Source organism: Equus quagga, chromosome 19 (genome assembly GCF_021613505.1).
Source record: "Equus quagga isolate Etosha38 chromosome 19, UCLA_HA_Equagga_1.0, whole genome shotgun sequence".
Lineage (NCBI taxonomy): Eukaryota > Metazoa > Chordata > Mammalia > Perissodactyla > Equidae > Equus > Equus quagga.
In genome coordinates, this window is record NC_060285.1 from 33,321,852 (window position 1) to 33,338,835 (window position 16,984).

Sequence of the window (16,984 nt, forward strand, 5' to 3'; positions counted from 1 at the left end):
TCAAATTTCCCAATGTTTAAATACACATTTTATTTCATCTAAGTCATTTTGGGGAAAAAATGGATTTGAGCAGCTATTTACACTTCAACTTAAATCGGATTCATTTTATTTTATTGCTAATTACTTGAGAAAACTTAAATTTGTTAATTTTGTGTCCTTTCAAGAATTTCATCTCTTTTTAAAATTTATCTAGTGCCTCTGTTAACTTTTGCTGTCTGCAATTAATCAACAAATCTCAGTGGTTTAATTAAAAGAGGTACTTATATCTCAACCTGCATACCAGATGGTATTTCCTATTTATTAGGTCTACATTGGCCTTATGTGACTCCTGTATTTTTAAGGGACTGGCAAACTAGCTAAAGCATATTCTTCTTATGACAATGGTGAAAGGCAAGATGACATACCTAAAAGGGGAAACGCATTCCAAATTTCTGCCTTCATTATACCTTCCACATTCCATTGGTTAAAGCAGGTCATGGCTAACATCAATATCAATGGCAGAGGAAAGTACACCCCTCACTTAGAAATTGGGGGAAATGGGAGTGTAGGAAGGATATGAATATTTGCTGAATGATAACCTACCACTTTTGAAGTGAAAATTAATATAAAGCATAATGTGTATGTGTGTGTGTGTGTATAAGGAGTAGTCATTCCCAGTCAACACGTACAGTCATGCACCACGTAATGACATTTCCATCAACAAGGGATTGCGTATATGACAGTGGTCCAATAAGATTGGTACCATATAGCCTAGCTGTGTAGTAGGCTGTACCATCTAGGTTTGTGTAAGCACTGTAGGGGAGGAAGAAATTTTCCTTTACCCTTCTAGGTTCTTCCAGCTGGTCTAAGAATTAAATTGACATGAGACAGATTAACAAAAGAAAATCAAACAAAGTTTAATAACATGTATACCTCCCACATACATGGGAGAGAGCCAGGAAAACAAGTAACTCATAAAAATTGCTGAAGCCACCACCTTAAAAACCATCTTCAGCTAAAGACAAAAGAAGTTGGGGCGGGGAGAGTGGGAGACTTCAAAGGGAAGGAAGGCAGTTCATGGATAGATGAAAAACAGCAAATGTTTCATAAACAAATGTTTGGCCACCCAGAAATAGAACACTGAGGAGAGCCCAAACAGGCTTTTCTAGATTCCTCCCTGTCTACCACTTAGTTCATATTGGGCTAAGGTGATAGCTCGCTTGCTGAGACAGTTTTGTACCTGAATTCTTTTAGGCAGTTAATGGGGAGGTAACAAGAAAAACTTCTGAATCTTTTGTTTCTTTAAAATAATCTTCATGTTAAAGAAGCACATTTTGGAGTGGCACATTTTGTTCCCCTTCGGTACAATCTGTGATGTTTGCACTATGACAAAATCTCCTAACAACCCAATTCTCAGAACATATCCCCATTGTTGAGTGATGGATGATTGTATAGTGAGCATTGACTGTTAGTCTAGTTCTTGCTGGTTGCTCAAAATAAATTTGTGAACAACACAGATCAGACTGTAATTGACCTCATATGAACATAAAGGTTGTTAGCAGGCACATTAAAAAACACACACATTTCTTATTTATTTTTTTGATAAATGCTATATTTAGAAAACACAATGTATAATTACAGCAGTTAATGAGAGAGTCTAATAAATTTTAAGGAGTTAAGAAGCTTCCTTGAGGTAGTGATATTTAACATGATAATAAAGGAGCAAATTTAATCAGGGAAAGAGGTAGAAAAAAACGGGTTCCAGAAAAGAGTTTATCATGCAGGAAAGCCTTGGGGCAGAAAGAGAAACTGAAGACCAGTGTGGAGATAGAAGGCAAAGAGAGTGTTATAAAGTATTAACTCACGGAGAGGTCAGAGCAAAAAGAACCTTTTGACAATGTTAAACTTTTGGAATTTATTCTAGAATCAATGAGAAACCATTAAAGGATTTTAGGCAGAGTTTGGGTGACTTAATCAGAGTTGCATTTGCAAAAGGTCATAGTGGCTGTTGAATGAGGAATGGGTTAGAACACACTATCAAGTCTTGAAGAAAATGTAGAGAAGCTGAATTTCTTATAACTACTGATGGGATTATGAATATGAAATTGGTACGAATGCTTTGGAAAATTATTTGACATTCTCTGGTAAAGTTAAAGATTTATGTTCCCAAAGACCTAGTGTTTCTACTCTTAAGTGTTTGAAGAAACCCTTGCATGTGTACATCAGAAGACATATATAGAGATGATCATTGAAATGACTTTTATACATATTAATTAATTAATTAGTTAATTAGTTTTTATAAAAGAACATCTCCAAAATCTGCCAACGTTGTATAAATAAGTGAAAAATGAAAGTTTTACATAGCATATATGAATATCAGGAACATAATTTTGAGTGAAAAAGGCAAATCATAGAAGAATACTTATAGTATTATTTTATAGTTAAACATTTTAAACACAGAAAAAAATAAACAATATATCTTAGAGATACAAATATAAATAGTAAAGTTTTAAGGATAGTAAGGGAGTAAATGTCAAACTTGAAGTCAGGATCACGGTCATGTCTGAGTGAAGACAAATCAAATAGGATCAGGGAGAAGCACGTACGGGATTTCTTCAACTAGTTGATGGATAAATGAGTATTTTGATATTTTAGCCTTATATCTTTTATAGCCTTTTATAATGTCTTATAATTACTAAATATTTAACAATACATTATAGAATAGATCATAGAAGGGTCAGAGTGTACAAAGATCATTTTGAAGGTTATTAGAATAATCCAGGAGAAATATATTGAATTGCTCTAGGGTGAGGCAAACAAGATTGAGGGAAGTCATGAGGACCCAGGAGGTGGTTGTGAGAGACTTTGAGGGACTGAAAATTTTCCACTGTGGCCTTTGCATGTACGTGATCTTTCAGCTATTCCCCCCCTGCAAAACCTCTTGCGTATAACATTAGCTTCTATCTATTTCTCTCCATTCTTCTTGATACAAATCAAATTGTCCAATGGCTGCTAATCCATAGGAAAACTTCATTTATTCCTGAAAGTAGCCCAATAAAACTTTCCACCCTACTCCCCCAAGTTTGAACGCTCCTTTGAAGCCTTCTCATATCTATTATTTTTTTATTCTTAGGCCAGCAATTCTCTGGTTGACTTTCTTCCTCAGTGTGATCAATCAGCTAATATATGGAATGGGAGTTGAGATCAGATTTTATTCTGAGATGTATTGAGTTGCTTGTGAGACATCCACCTAGGAATATTGAGGAGAATGTAGACAATATATGGTCTAAAGCTCAAAGGAAAGTCTAGATGAGTGGGGAAAAAATTTGACTGTCACATTAGCCATAAGGATAGATGAAATTACCCAGGGAGGGGGCAGAGGGTGAAATGAGAAAAGCATCTGAGATGGAGTGTTGAGGAACTCAAGCATTTCTATGCTGGATGGAGAAGGAAAAGCCAGCAATAAAGAGCAATGAAGAGGAGCCAGAAGATATGAGGGAAAATAGGAGAGAATGATGTCTTAGGTCAGGTCTTCAGAAGCAGACCTGGAGATAATGATTCATGTTCTAGTGATTGATTAGAAAAGTGCTCCTGGATAAACTGGTGAGGGAGCAGGGAAGAAAACAAGCAAGTGTGAAATTTGAAACAAAATCTTAACTGTAGCTTGATTCCTTAAGAAAGATCTGAAGGATGAATGCTACTCAGAATTATTCCCTACTCAATGCAAATGAGCTGGGCTTTTATACTCCCACAGGGTATTTGCCAAAATGGGCTCCAGGAGGTTATTGACTCCCAAGTACTTCCTGTTCTCTGCAAAAGGGCTGCAGTTGCCTGTGGGCAGGCCTCAAATATAATTGCAGGAGCAGGAAGTTGGAAGTGTTGACTGAAATAATCCATAACCAACCTACAAATGAAAATTTGGGAGAGTTTATTATGAGCCAAAATGTGAGGACCATGGCCCAGGGCCTTCCTTCCCAAAGGAAGGAAGGGCACCAAAGAAGCGGGGTGTACAGAGTGGTTATATACCCTCAAAGAGGATGTTTCACATATGATCGAAATGTCCCTTTTACAATAGTCACGAGACTGTTCTCTTGGCACAGCAATTGATGGATACAGTAGGTAGTAGGTCTGCTGTCCCGTTGGACATGGCAGGGTGGTAGGTCTGTTGTGTCAAGCTTCACGGTCACAAGTGAGCACAGCAATCAGTTCCCAGACTAGGGAAGGATGCCTATCCTTAAGGAAATGCCAATGTGGGGGGAAGTTGCATCTTTATCTGAAGGGCATTTGTTCTTGCCATAGGAAAAGTTTAAAGCAGATATACAATGCATGCTCAATGGCCATGTCAGGCCCTTTTGGAAAAACAAAGTCAGGCCAAATTAGATTTACACCAAATGCCTTCTTCATATACTCCAATATATCCTATTGCTTGCCATTTCTATTTGTCAGAAGCGAGGATAACCAGAGGGGAGAAATGGTGCACAGAAATGACAAAAGCCATCAGAGAGAATCTCAGTATAGAACCTACAACTGTCTGTTAAACATGGCATCACAGAATCCAAAAAGAATATTTCAAGGCATGGTAGATTTTACTACACACTCTTCTTGAGAATTTAAAGTGAATTCTTTATTAGGCTTAGTCACAAGAGCATTCTTAAAGTTAGGCTTGATTTTATGACAAGTAATGCCATTTAAGGAGCTTAGACTTTATCCTTTAGGCAATAAGAAGCTACTGAATGGTTTTAAGAAGGAGTGTAAAGAGTCATATAGATAATTATCTCAATGAGGGCAGTGTCTGGACAGACTGGAAGATGTTTGATTGAAGCCTAGGAAACTATTATGGAAGCCATTGAAAAAGTTCATGTGAGAGGTTATAAAGGTTTAGAGAAGTAGGAATGGATAGTGGCTGCTTTTTATATTTAAGAAATATTTAAGAGACAAAGGAAAGACTTATGGTTTCATGAAGAAAAAGTAATCAAAGATGGCTAAAGATTTTATAGTTGGCCACTGAATTAATAGAGGAATATGAGAAAGATGCTGGAAATAATCCATTTCAGATTCAAGAGGATGTATACTAGGTGTCTCTGGAATATTCCTATTGAGCTACCTATCAGGTGGTTAAATATAAAAGTCTGAAGTTTGGAAGGGAGATCAGAATAGGCATTTGTTCATCATTATCTTATCATATTTATCATAGTTAAATATATGAGTGGATAAGAAGTCCCAGGAAAAGTTTGTAGGATAAGAAAAGAAATAAGCCAATGGCATCCTGAGTAATAGAATATTGAAAGAATAACAAAACCATAACATGTCAATTGACCAACTCTTTCTGGTTGATAATATCTTTGTGACTTAACTGTCTAGTCTTTTTATTGTAATATCTATTCAAATGACAATTAGAGATGCCTTTTCTAATCACTCCATCTAAAATATCTGTCCACCTCACAGCCTCCAACCCCATTTTTCTTTAACTCCTTACCTTCTTTTTTCTTCATAATACATACAATCAGCTGGCATTATATCATACATTCTTAGGTATATTTATTTTGTGTCTTCTCCAGTAGAATAAAATTTCTGTGACGACAGAGTTCCCACCACCACCACCAAATATATCCCTTATTTTTAGAACATTGCTTGAAATATCAGAAAGACAATAATTAAATGAATGGATGAACAACTGATATATCCAACAGGTTTACAGTGTGATTATTTTATGGACTTTATTGCCACTTTAAACAATACTGTTTGCAGAATCAAATCCCGTCTATACAGCAGTTCCTCCTTATCTTTGGGGGATGGGTTCTAAGCCTCCCAGTGGATACCTGAAATCGCCGATAGTTCCAAACCCTATATATTCGATGTTTTTTTCCTATACGTATATATTTGAAGTGCTACAAGAAAATTAACACAAATTTCTTTATTCCTTCACAATTTCACAAATAGAAGATTTGTTTTACCATAGAAGCACTTTCTGGCTTCTCTTTGGCATATTTGAATTGCCAGCATCACTACTCTTGCACTTTGGAGCCATTGTTAAGTAAAATAAGGGTTACTTGAACACAAGCATTTAGGTACCACGACAGTCCATCTGATAACCAAGATGACTACTAAGTGACTAATGAGTGGGTAGCATGTACAGCGTGAATACACTGGACCAAGGGATGATTCACGTTCTGGGCGGGATAGAGCAGGATGGTGCAAGACTTCATCACGATACCCAGAATGGTGTGCAATTTAAAACTTATGAATTGTTTATTTCTGGAACTTTCCATTTAACATTTTCGGACTGCAGTGGATCTTGGGTAACAGAAACCGTGTAAAGTGAAACCACAAATAAGGGAAGACTACTGTATATTACAAATCTTAATTTAGCAATGATGTAATTGACATTAGTGTATTGATAGATCACCTCAATCTGAAAAGAGTACACTCTAGCTTGGTAAATTAGTATGCCTCTACATGATATTAAGATGCTGCTAGATCAAAGATAGTGCAGACATTCTATAAGGGCCAGATTCTAATCAGTTTCACTGTGAGGTATGTAGCTTAGGGCTCTGTGTAAATATCAGTGTACTTTTGTAATTATTGAACACACACAAAAAAATAGACATGGAAGATGTTCAGATTCCAGGTATAGTTCATAACTTTCTTTTTATCTTTCCAGCATTCATCCCCCCGACTCTTTTTTCTGGTAATACTATCTCAGTATTCCCTTGGGTAATTATACCTGACAGACTTTTCATGCAACATTACAAATAAGGTCATGCACACACTTTCCTCTCATAATCACATGGCTGTTTCTCTCTAGAACTTGAATTTTGAACTGGAAAATCATTTAAAACAAAAAATATTGGGAGCTGATTCTCACTAGTTGTGTTACCCCAATGACACTGCCCATTAGTTCCTCTTACCATGATTCTAGGAACTTCTTTGTATCCTGTCTTTCTTGATCTTCAGTCTTTCCTGGGATTCTGGAAACTCCTCCATATCCTTCTAATAAATTCATGTTATGTTTTATTAAGCTACAGCGTGTTTCCATTGCTTATAGTCAAAGAACAACAGCTAATGCAGAGGCCCTATTTATGATTCTTTTTATGCCCATAACTTAAGTAATATATATGTGATCTGGTAGGAGAAAGGAAATAATAAAAGTGTAGTTTCATGGCCTTACTTAAGATCCTATTTATTACTTTCTGGAGTTTGGGATTGTCAGTGTGCTTTAAAAATATTCAGTTATCCAAAGATGTCCCACAGATTGTACTTGGTGATTTGAGATGCCATGAAGGATAACCTCACATGCAATAAAAGCTTCTTTTTCTAAGTTCAGCTGAAATATCTCATTGTGGGCAAGCCTGTTATTAGATCTTCACATATGACAAACAGCTTTCTTTTAGCTACTCTTTCCCTCTCCACTGCCCATCATCCTAGCCTTGGAGATCAGCACTCCTCTCCTTTGAATGCATTAGTCATTCATGAATAATGACATAAAAGCTTAGCAATACTCTAGAAAGAGAGCCTTTTATTATACTTTTCTAACAACCATTAATATCTATAACACTCAGCGGTTTTCTCATTTTCTTTCATAAAAGGACAAGCTGTAACTACATGACAAAATGGCACGGAGTCCAAAACTATTACCAGTTTCATTAGTGAGGGTAAGAAAGGAAAAAGTAGAAAAATGATCTATACTACTATTAGACACAAGAAACCTTTGATAGAAAAATAAAAAGCAGCTTATTTGGGGATGAGGAGGTCATTGAATTTATAAACATTAACAACAACAAACGACACACCATATCGAAAAAAGGATTTATTTTTCCATCTAAATCTTTTGGGGAATCTGCAAGAAATTAAAAACTTTAAATTTATATTAGCTAAAATATTGAATTTAATGTAGGTACTAACCAAGTTATACACTTCCACAATGTTCTGACAAGTATTGTCCAAGTAAAAATAAGGAATAAAAATTACTGGTTAATCAAAAAGAAATATGTTTTGGAACTATATTTTTGGATCATTTCAGCAAGAATATTGAGAAACAAAATATTATTTGAACCTAAGTGAGAGTCTATCATAATTGAAAACAAAAATGGACACAATTACGTGAGGTATACAGAGTTATATACAACACAACGAGGAATATTTTATCTAGTAGATGTTGCTTTCTCTTCTTGAATTTAACAAAAATGAAAAATTCAACTGCAGCATTTAAACTTTTTGGATGTCTTTTAGACATTTCATAACAAAATAAAATTAGGAATAAAATCTTTTTGGTTTCGAATAAAATCTAGATTTAGGAGCTGAATTGCATATCATTAAGTTCTCCACAGAATAGGTTGTTTCACTTTCTTTTTTCCTAATTGAATACATATCTTTTAAAAGAGTCAGGGCAAAACTATTAATAAACTTCCATCAGATTTTTTCTGTGTAAGTAAACTTCATCTTTTTTACTTACTTCAGTGTTTATTAAAGGTTTATTAAAACCAAAACTTTGTTTTTCATTGTGAATTCAAAGTTCTTTTTCAAACTTTACATAAAAGGATTTTGAATTCATTTACAAGAGGAGTCAGCAACATAGGTAAAGAATAACCTGCATTATCCTAACTATAAGTCAGTGATGTGAGCATTTACTTAATTCTATTTATGACTCTATTGTAATAACCCCGATTATGCTTAGAGAATGCGAGCGCATATAAGGAAAAGAATTTGTCCATCTAGACTATTGCCCACGTCCAATTAGGGAAAGATCTTCAAATGCTCTATCACATGAACTCATTTGTTCCCAAATGCTTCCAAAAGTTTAGAGGACAGGATAGATAATAATGTCCTCATTTACAAATAATGAGGCTAGAAATTTACGAATGATTTGATTTTGATGGGTGACAGACGACTGCACTACTTAAATAGTATCCCTAATCTCTCTGTTCTAAACTCTCTCAGAAATGATGAAAGAGCAATAAAATTAAATAAAAATGAGCAAATCAATCAATTGGTACTTTCTAAGTACATATTATTTGCTATTTTTTTCTTATAGATGATAATTGTAGAAGAAAGAGACTTTGTGTTGTGTTTGTATCAAAATCTATTGAAGGTGTATATTACTACTAGCAGAATTGCACAGACACTAAACCAAAGATTCAGGTGCTTTCTGGAGGGAAAAGGAAAAGAGGAAGAGAACGCACACAGTGTATAGAGTAGTAAGTTAGTGATTGCAATATCTGAATTTCCTTTACAGAGTGTAAAATAATTATCATACCATCCATGAGTTTGTTTACAGATAATGTAAACAAATTTACTTTTTTATGCCAAGCATATCCTATAGCCTAAGGTTTAAAATCAATTTCCTATCATAACATATTTTTAAAAAAATAGTGGTCATTTTGAGCTTCATGGTTAAAGGCTATTTACTGAGAGATTAAAGAAAACAAAACAAGACATTTAAATAGTTGAATACCTCTGAATCCTTTTGGCTTTTTGATAACTATGAAAAAGAACGCAATTATGATAACAACAATGGAGAACGTACAGTTTTCACATGAAATGTCTAGTCTGTCCAGCCTACTTAGCCTCCTTTTTCACTGTTATTCTGATCTCCACTGTCTATACAGTCATTACTTTCTTCTCCAAACCTTTCTGGGAATTGTGATAACAAGCACAGCGCTTTGAATTCTGAAAACCTTATGTCAACAACATTTTATTCTCTCCTGGGTTTTTATCAAATACTTTATTTGATAGTTGTTTTATTTATTTTATTTTTTTCCCAGGGACAAAAGTTGAGTTAATCATTTTCAGTTTAAGGCACTCCATCATTTGTGCATGCAAGGCTTCCTTGCTGGCTTACATCAACTGTCCTATTGCGCCCCACCTCAATTCTCTGTTTTCTTCTCTTTACAAGAATCCACGTAAAGTAGTTGATATATATGTTGGATTTGTTTGAATCTTGTATATATCTGCCTTCGTGTATATTTGCAATGATAAATAGTATTGCATTATCATTTGTCTTTTTTATTCCGTATTTTACCAGCCTTATTGAAATATAATTTACATATCATAAAATTCAACTATTCTCCTTATGCAATTCAATGAATTTTAGGATATTTATAAAGTTGTTCAACCTTCACCATAATTTAATTTTAGAACATTTTAGTCGACCCTAAAAGAAATTGTGTGCTCATTTATGGTCATCCCCCATTTCTAGCCCCAGCCCTAGGCAACCACACAATGTAATTTCTGTTTCTATATATGTTCATCTTGCGGCATTTTACATAAATAAATCCTGTAGTAGGATTTTAAGGGACAATTTTGCTACACATAATGCTTGCATTTACAACATTTATCAGTTCTCTCACGGATGACACCTAGGTTACCTCTAATCCAGTGCCTTGCTACCAAAACAGGGCTGCATAAACTTTCTTCAAAGGCCTTAGCTTAAATATTTCTGAGGAACACACAGGTTTCTTGGTCATGGGATGTACAAATACGTAATTTAACTAAATATCACCAAATTTTCTACAAAAAGATTACACCAATATGCATGTCTACCAACAGTTATGAGGCTAACTGTTTTTAAACATCACTGAAGTTTGGTAGCATTGGATTTTAAAAAATTTTTGGTGATTTGATCAGTATAATGTTATTATTGTTTTGATTTTGAGTGATTTAATTATTAGAGAACTGAGGATCCCTTTGTACACTTATTAGCCATTCAAGTTTCTTCTGCAGTGGATTTCCTATTTACATTCATCTTCCATTTTGCTATTGTTTTTTCTATTTCTAGATATTATTGCATTTCCGTTATTTTGCAAGAGTACCTTGTATATTTCAGTACTCACTCATTTTGCGTCACATAGCTTCTCCCAATTTATCACTATTAATTTTGTCTATCACAACTTTGATTGAATAAAAATCAATTGGGATTCATGTCGTTCTATACCTCTTTTAAAAAAATTGTACAAACACGGCTGGGGAACAGTTAACAAAGGTACCTCTTTCACACAATTAGAGAAATACTTGAACCTCAAATAGTCAGCAGATGATTCTCTCAAGCAGAGAATTGTACAGAACAGATCACTGTGTTCCAGAACTAAGAAAATATGTAGACTCAGTAAGAAAACTGAGTCTATCACAATAATAAAAAAGTGAACGGTGCATATTTAGAGGCAAATGTGTAATTTGACTTAATTTGACATATCAATTTGGAATACTTTTGAAAATGGAAATAATAGCATTTCACAGTGTCGATGTTTCATTTGTATTTTAGTTACTAGAAAGTTTCTACAAATAATGTAATTATTTTATATATTTCATTAGTTTGTAGAAGAGTTTTTGAGAAGCAAGGTTATTCCAGGACAAAAGTTCAGCTGGAAGCTTCAGGCAAAAAAAGCCCAAACATCATTGAATTTAGAGTCAATTTATATTGAGGAAAAATAGTTTATATTTTACTTAGCAGGAAGCTGCTCATTCCATCCCATTAAAAGTTATTTATTGTATTTGCCTCCCAATAAAGCAACTATTTCAGATGTTCTAGCCAGTCAATCAGAAAGTACTTATTGAGTATTCATTGAATACATTGATGGTAATTTCAGGATAAAGAGATGTTTAAAAAACTTCAGCATTACAATTAAAATTCATGAACCTTCACAGACTGGCAGTTCCTGAAATAACTTGGTGTTGAAACCTGTCCAGAGAGAGATCAACTTCTTATAACCAAATGAAATTATGGAATTATTCATTTTAATCATTTGTGCCACATTCAATTTTGCTCCCTTAGTATTATCCTGATTTGAAATTGTACTAGGTGATTTCATTCTTATAATTGAATTAAATGGGCCACATGATAGTTTACATTTGAAGAACGCTATTAATTACAGCTACTATATTAATGTACCCAAAAGCTTAGCTATATGTTTAATATATAGCTCACATTGCTTATTTTTTCAAATTAAATGGGGTGTTTTCTTAATAGTTGTGTTGTGGAGACTAAAAAAATGTATTGTTACAAATATCACCTCTTTACTTTGGTACTATTGTCTTGCTTATCAGTCAATTATCACTAACGAATTAGGGATCTGAAGAGATAAATATCAAAATCTGGCTAGTGAAATGAATCCAATACAAACTCACTAAGATATTTCAGCACATTTTTCTGGAGAATATTAAAAGTGATTTCTATTGAAAGAAAGAATTTATATAAAATAAAAGAATAAATGCTAAATTCATTATAACTTTGACTTGTTTTAAAATGTCCTGCCATTGATGAATGTATATCACATCAGCTATTATTCAGATTCTTTGCTTCAAGAAAAATATAATGGACCTAGCAAATGCCCAAATGTGAATATATAAAATCATGAAAGAAATGGAAAACTTACCATATCAAGAACATCTTAAAACAGGGACGGGAAGATAAGGTTCGACTTCTAGGTTGATCCTCAAAAAAAATGAACTAGTATTTATTGATCCTCAAGCATAATATACACATGACCAGCGCCTAGATCCAGGTATTCTGTATAGATTATCCTACTATTTTCCCCAAATTAAAATATACATATGATCACATTTTATATGTGGAAGAATAAACTGAGGCCCAAAGAGAACTTTTTACTAAAATGAAGCTATGTATCTAGTAACTGGACAAGATCTGTGTGTTCCTAGCACTCCACATTTTCCTCTGCACTCCTCTGCCACATAAAAGGATGAATGGTGAGATCTGGGAAGTGTGAGAGAAATCACTACAGAACTAACAAAAACTATGAATTAATTTTTGAGTGACCACAGTTTTAATAGTTGTAGCAAAAGTAGTAAATATTATAATAGTAATAGTAGCATTGTTCATAGTCATAATAGTGAAGGTGATATTCGGTGGTGGTGGTAGTAAGAATAATCATAATAGTTAAGCAGTACTAATTGTATCAACATATATTCAAATTAAAATACAATTTTAGTTCAGTGGTAAGTTTAATTCAAATGGGGAATATTTTGGCCAGTTTTAATGGAGTTTTGTAAATTTCAAATGACCATTATATCCAGATATTAATATAAGTTTTAACATTCAAGAATGAATGTATTGTTATAAACTCAATATCTATTTCACAGAACAAATAATTAAGAACATTACTTATGCTAGAGTCTAAATTAATATGATAGTCTTATACTCATATTTTTATATATGCATTTCTCATATATAAAGGAGAAGGCAATCCTGGAGAATTTCTTTATCCAGACACCATATTTTCTTAAGCCATTTGAGTTGAATGAGGAATGCATTGCCTTGTATTTCCATTTTTATAAATCAGAGATACTATTTTTATTTGATAGAGTCACCCTAAGAAATGCAGAGTTCCAAAACAAATCTTTGGATGTAAAATATTGTTTTGTCCTTGTAAAATTTCATTGTAAGCCATTTTATTTTATTTGCCCTGGAAATTATCATTCTGACATATCTTGTACTTCATATTCAATATGGATTTCTGTAAGATTTTTTTGCTTTATTTTTGTTATAACAATCTCTAATATTTATTCACCAGAACTAACATTGTTAAGGAAATTAATTTTATTGAAGACTAATTTTAAGAGTTTGACATTTTTGATGAAATGTCAAACTACTTACAAGCTCAGAACTTACAAGCTCAGAAATCAGCTATCCCCTGAGCTGTAGAAGTAAAATTCAATGATCTCTGCTTTGGGGGGACCATAATTTTGTCATTGGAGGAAAGTGGTTAAGTTACTAAGTAACTTTAAGTTAAATACAGCATGCATCACTGATTTTCATAAGCTCTCAGATTAATGTCCCCTTTCTTGTAAAACAGTACTCTAATTCAGGAGTGCCCAAACCTATTTCAACACAGTGCACGTGCTTTCAGTTCTACTGGTGGACTCCAACCTGCTTAAATGGGTCAGCACGTTCTATTCACTCTGATACAAGGATTTGCTCAGAAACCCTCTCATGACCCAATGCACGCAGATGAAGCAATATTTGTAGGAAACTTCCGTAATCTACCTGGAGAATTTTCTCTTTCTAGATGGCATGAAATGTAGTTGTGAGGTCTGAAATTGCTGCAGCCGTTTAACTGGAATTGTGGATGTCATTGGTGACTTTGACAAGCAGTTTAAGTAGAGTTGTGGTGACAAAATCTTGATCCGCAGAAAAGAGGAAGAAAGAAAATAGAGTGATTTCCAACTGCCTTCCTCAAATATCTAATGTATATTTCAATTAATTCTTTTGAATTTTGCTAGTTTTACATATCATGTAAAAATAGCGAGTTATGCCTTCTCTTATTTATGTTTCTTGATCCATATTGCATTGCTTATAACTTCCAGACAAATGTTAAATTCACTGTTAAATGGGACATCTTTAGTCAGTTTCTGAAATTATAGTGGATGCTTCTTCTGTTTCAGTATTCCTATTATATTAGTTTTTATTTTAAGATTTTTGTTCTCTACCATTTTAAGGAAGAATTTTGATATCCTAGCTTATGGAGTCTTTACTGGTAATATTAATTTGAAGTTTATCTGTCTTTCCAGCTCTCAAAATTGTGATAGGGTTTTTATCCTTTTATCTATAGATTTTTTGTTGTGATAAATTATGGTAATAGATTTCCTAATATTAAGCTATCTTTTTACTTATTCATTTACTCAAGTGAACAGAGTAAAGCCCTTGGCCTCATGGAGCTTACACTGTAATGGTGAAGAGGACATATAATTAAGTAATAAATATATCAAGTGCTGATAATTGCTATAGCGAAAAACAAGGCATAATAAGAGGAATATAAAGAAAATAGCAACTATTTTATGCAGGGTGACTAGAGAGCTGAATGAAGAGGAGTAAGAAATGTGAATATATGGTGCAAGAACATTCAAGGCAGAAAGAGAAGCAAGTTCAAATGTCCTAAAGAAATAGCATGGTTGGCTTACTAGTGAACAGCAATGAGAGCCACCTTAGCCTACTGAGCAGGGGAGATAGTCAGGAGAAGTCTGAAAGATGGAGTGGAGGAGTGTCAGGTCACACAGATTCTTGCGGGCCATTGGAGGATTTTCACTTTTAGTCTAGATGAGGTCAAGAACCACTGAACTGATGAGTGACAATCTAGCCTATGTTTAGAAGACTATTCTGACTACTGTACATGCTCTAAGAGGCACAGAATGAAGCATGAAGGCTTTAGTTAATAAAAAATAATGAGATATTGGAGTATCTTGGAACAGGTGAGATTTGGGAGTATCTTGGAACAGAGTGGTGACTAAGGAGTTGTGAGAAATGGTCAGAATTCAGATGCATTTTGCAAGTAGACCAGACATTACCTTTTGATAGGTGTGAGATGTGAGAGAACTGGAGGAGTCAAGGATGACACCATCATTTTTGCTTGAGCAATTGATGGAATGGATATTAACCTACAAAGAAGGGGAAAACTTGAAGAAGGAGCAAATATTGGGAGAAAAATAAGAGTTTAGTTATAGACATTATTGGTTTAAGATACCTCTTAGAAATCAAAGAGGAGTTGTCAATTAAACATTTATATATACGATACAAAAATACCCCTGGAATAAACTCCACTTGCTCATTGCATATAATTCTTTTATTTTGTGCCTTATTTAATCTAGTGGTATTTAATTTAAATTTCAAATTCCATATTCTTAAATATAGGTATTATTTTATCTGCGTTCTATCAGTCCATATATTATTTTGTTTCTTTTTCCCTAGTTCATTATTTAGGGTATACCAAGGACCTTTAACAAATATAAATCCAAACATGTGCTAACCCAACATTACAGAAGATTTTTGTAGTTTAATTTGGTATTCAAGTCAGCAGAATGGCTGACCTATGACTTATATTCAGGGACCCAACCTCCTTCTATCTTATGGCTGCACAAGTCATTATTTCGGTCCTTATCAAACTCTGCATCCAGATGAGGAAGGGAAAAAGAAATTGAGGAGGCCCATAGATTCATGGGGCAGGACTAGAATTAGCACATATGACTTCTGCTCCCATTGCAATAGGTAGAACTCAATCACGTGGCCACATCTAATGCCAAAACAGTATAAGAAAAATAGGTCATCATTTTAATCTTCCGAAGTGAAAGAAATTTTAGCTCTTTCTCCTGGTTTCCTTAGCAATAAAATTTTTTTAAAAATTAGTAGACTTCTGACCCACTTGCTTTTGATTAGTTTAATATGTAATCCTACCACATTCAAAGTTCTTTGCATTCCTTTCTTACAATCCTTTACAAAATGCAGCAGAGGCACTAAACTCAGGCTCATGGTTTAAATAAAATGTTGTGTTATTGTATTATTTGGGTCTTCTGTAGCTTATTGAGTTTACATTTTTTCTTGTTCTTTGGGTAAAGCTCCATACGTTTTGATATGTTTGCCTTTGCCAATATTTCTAGGTAGTCTGCAATTTTAGCTTTGAGATTCTCTTTGACCTGAGTTATTTCAGGTGGTGATTTTTAACACATATTATATATGCTATATATAATTATATATATATATATTCACCAGTATTTTCAGTTTTGTTTTGATTGTTTAAAATTGTATTATTATCCCGCTTTCTCACAATGTCACAAACTATGATATGTCATATCTACATTTGACTTGGTACGATCAATTTTTGAAAATGTTTTGTGGCTCCTGAAATAATGTTTATTCTTGGTGCATAGCATGTCAAATTTAATAAAACCATTGAATGGCCTTTACTAATTTATATATTCAAATTCTCTCAGTTCTTTTTGAATATGTAAAAGACTGATAAATTGTGAGTTAGAGTTGTCTACTATCCTTGGTTTTGTTAAATTTTCAGTTTTTAATATTATCTGCTGTGCCTTACTGCTTTATGCTTTGTTGTAGCTTCCATGTATTCTTTCTTTATTGAAATTATAAGACACTTTGCTTTATTTACTTTTTCCTAAATTATCCTTTATTAAATATTAATACTGACTTACATAAAGGAACTTCTAGGAGAATTTGTTTAAAGTTAAATTTTTAAACACACTATTTCACTTTGCCTTTAGTAAG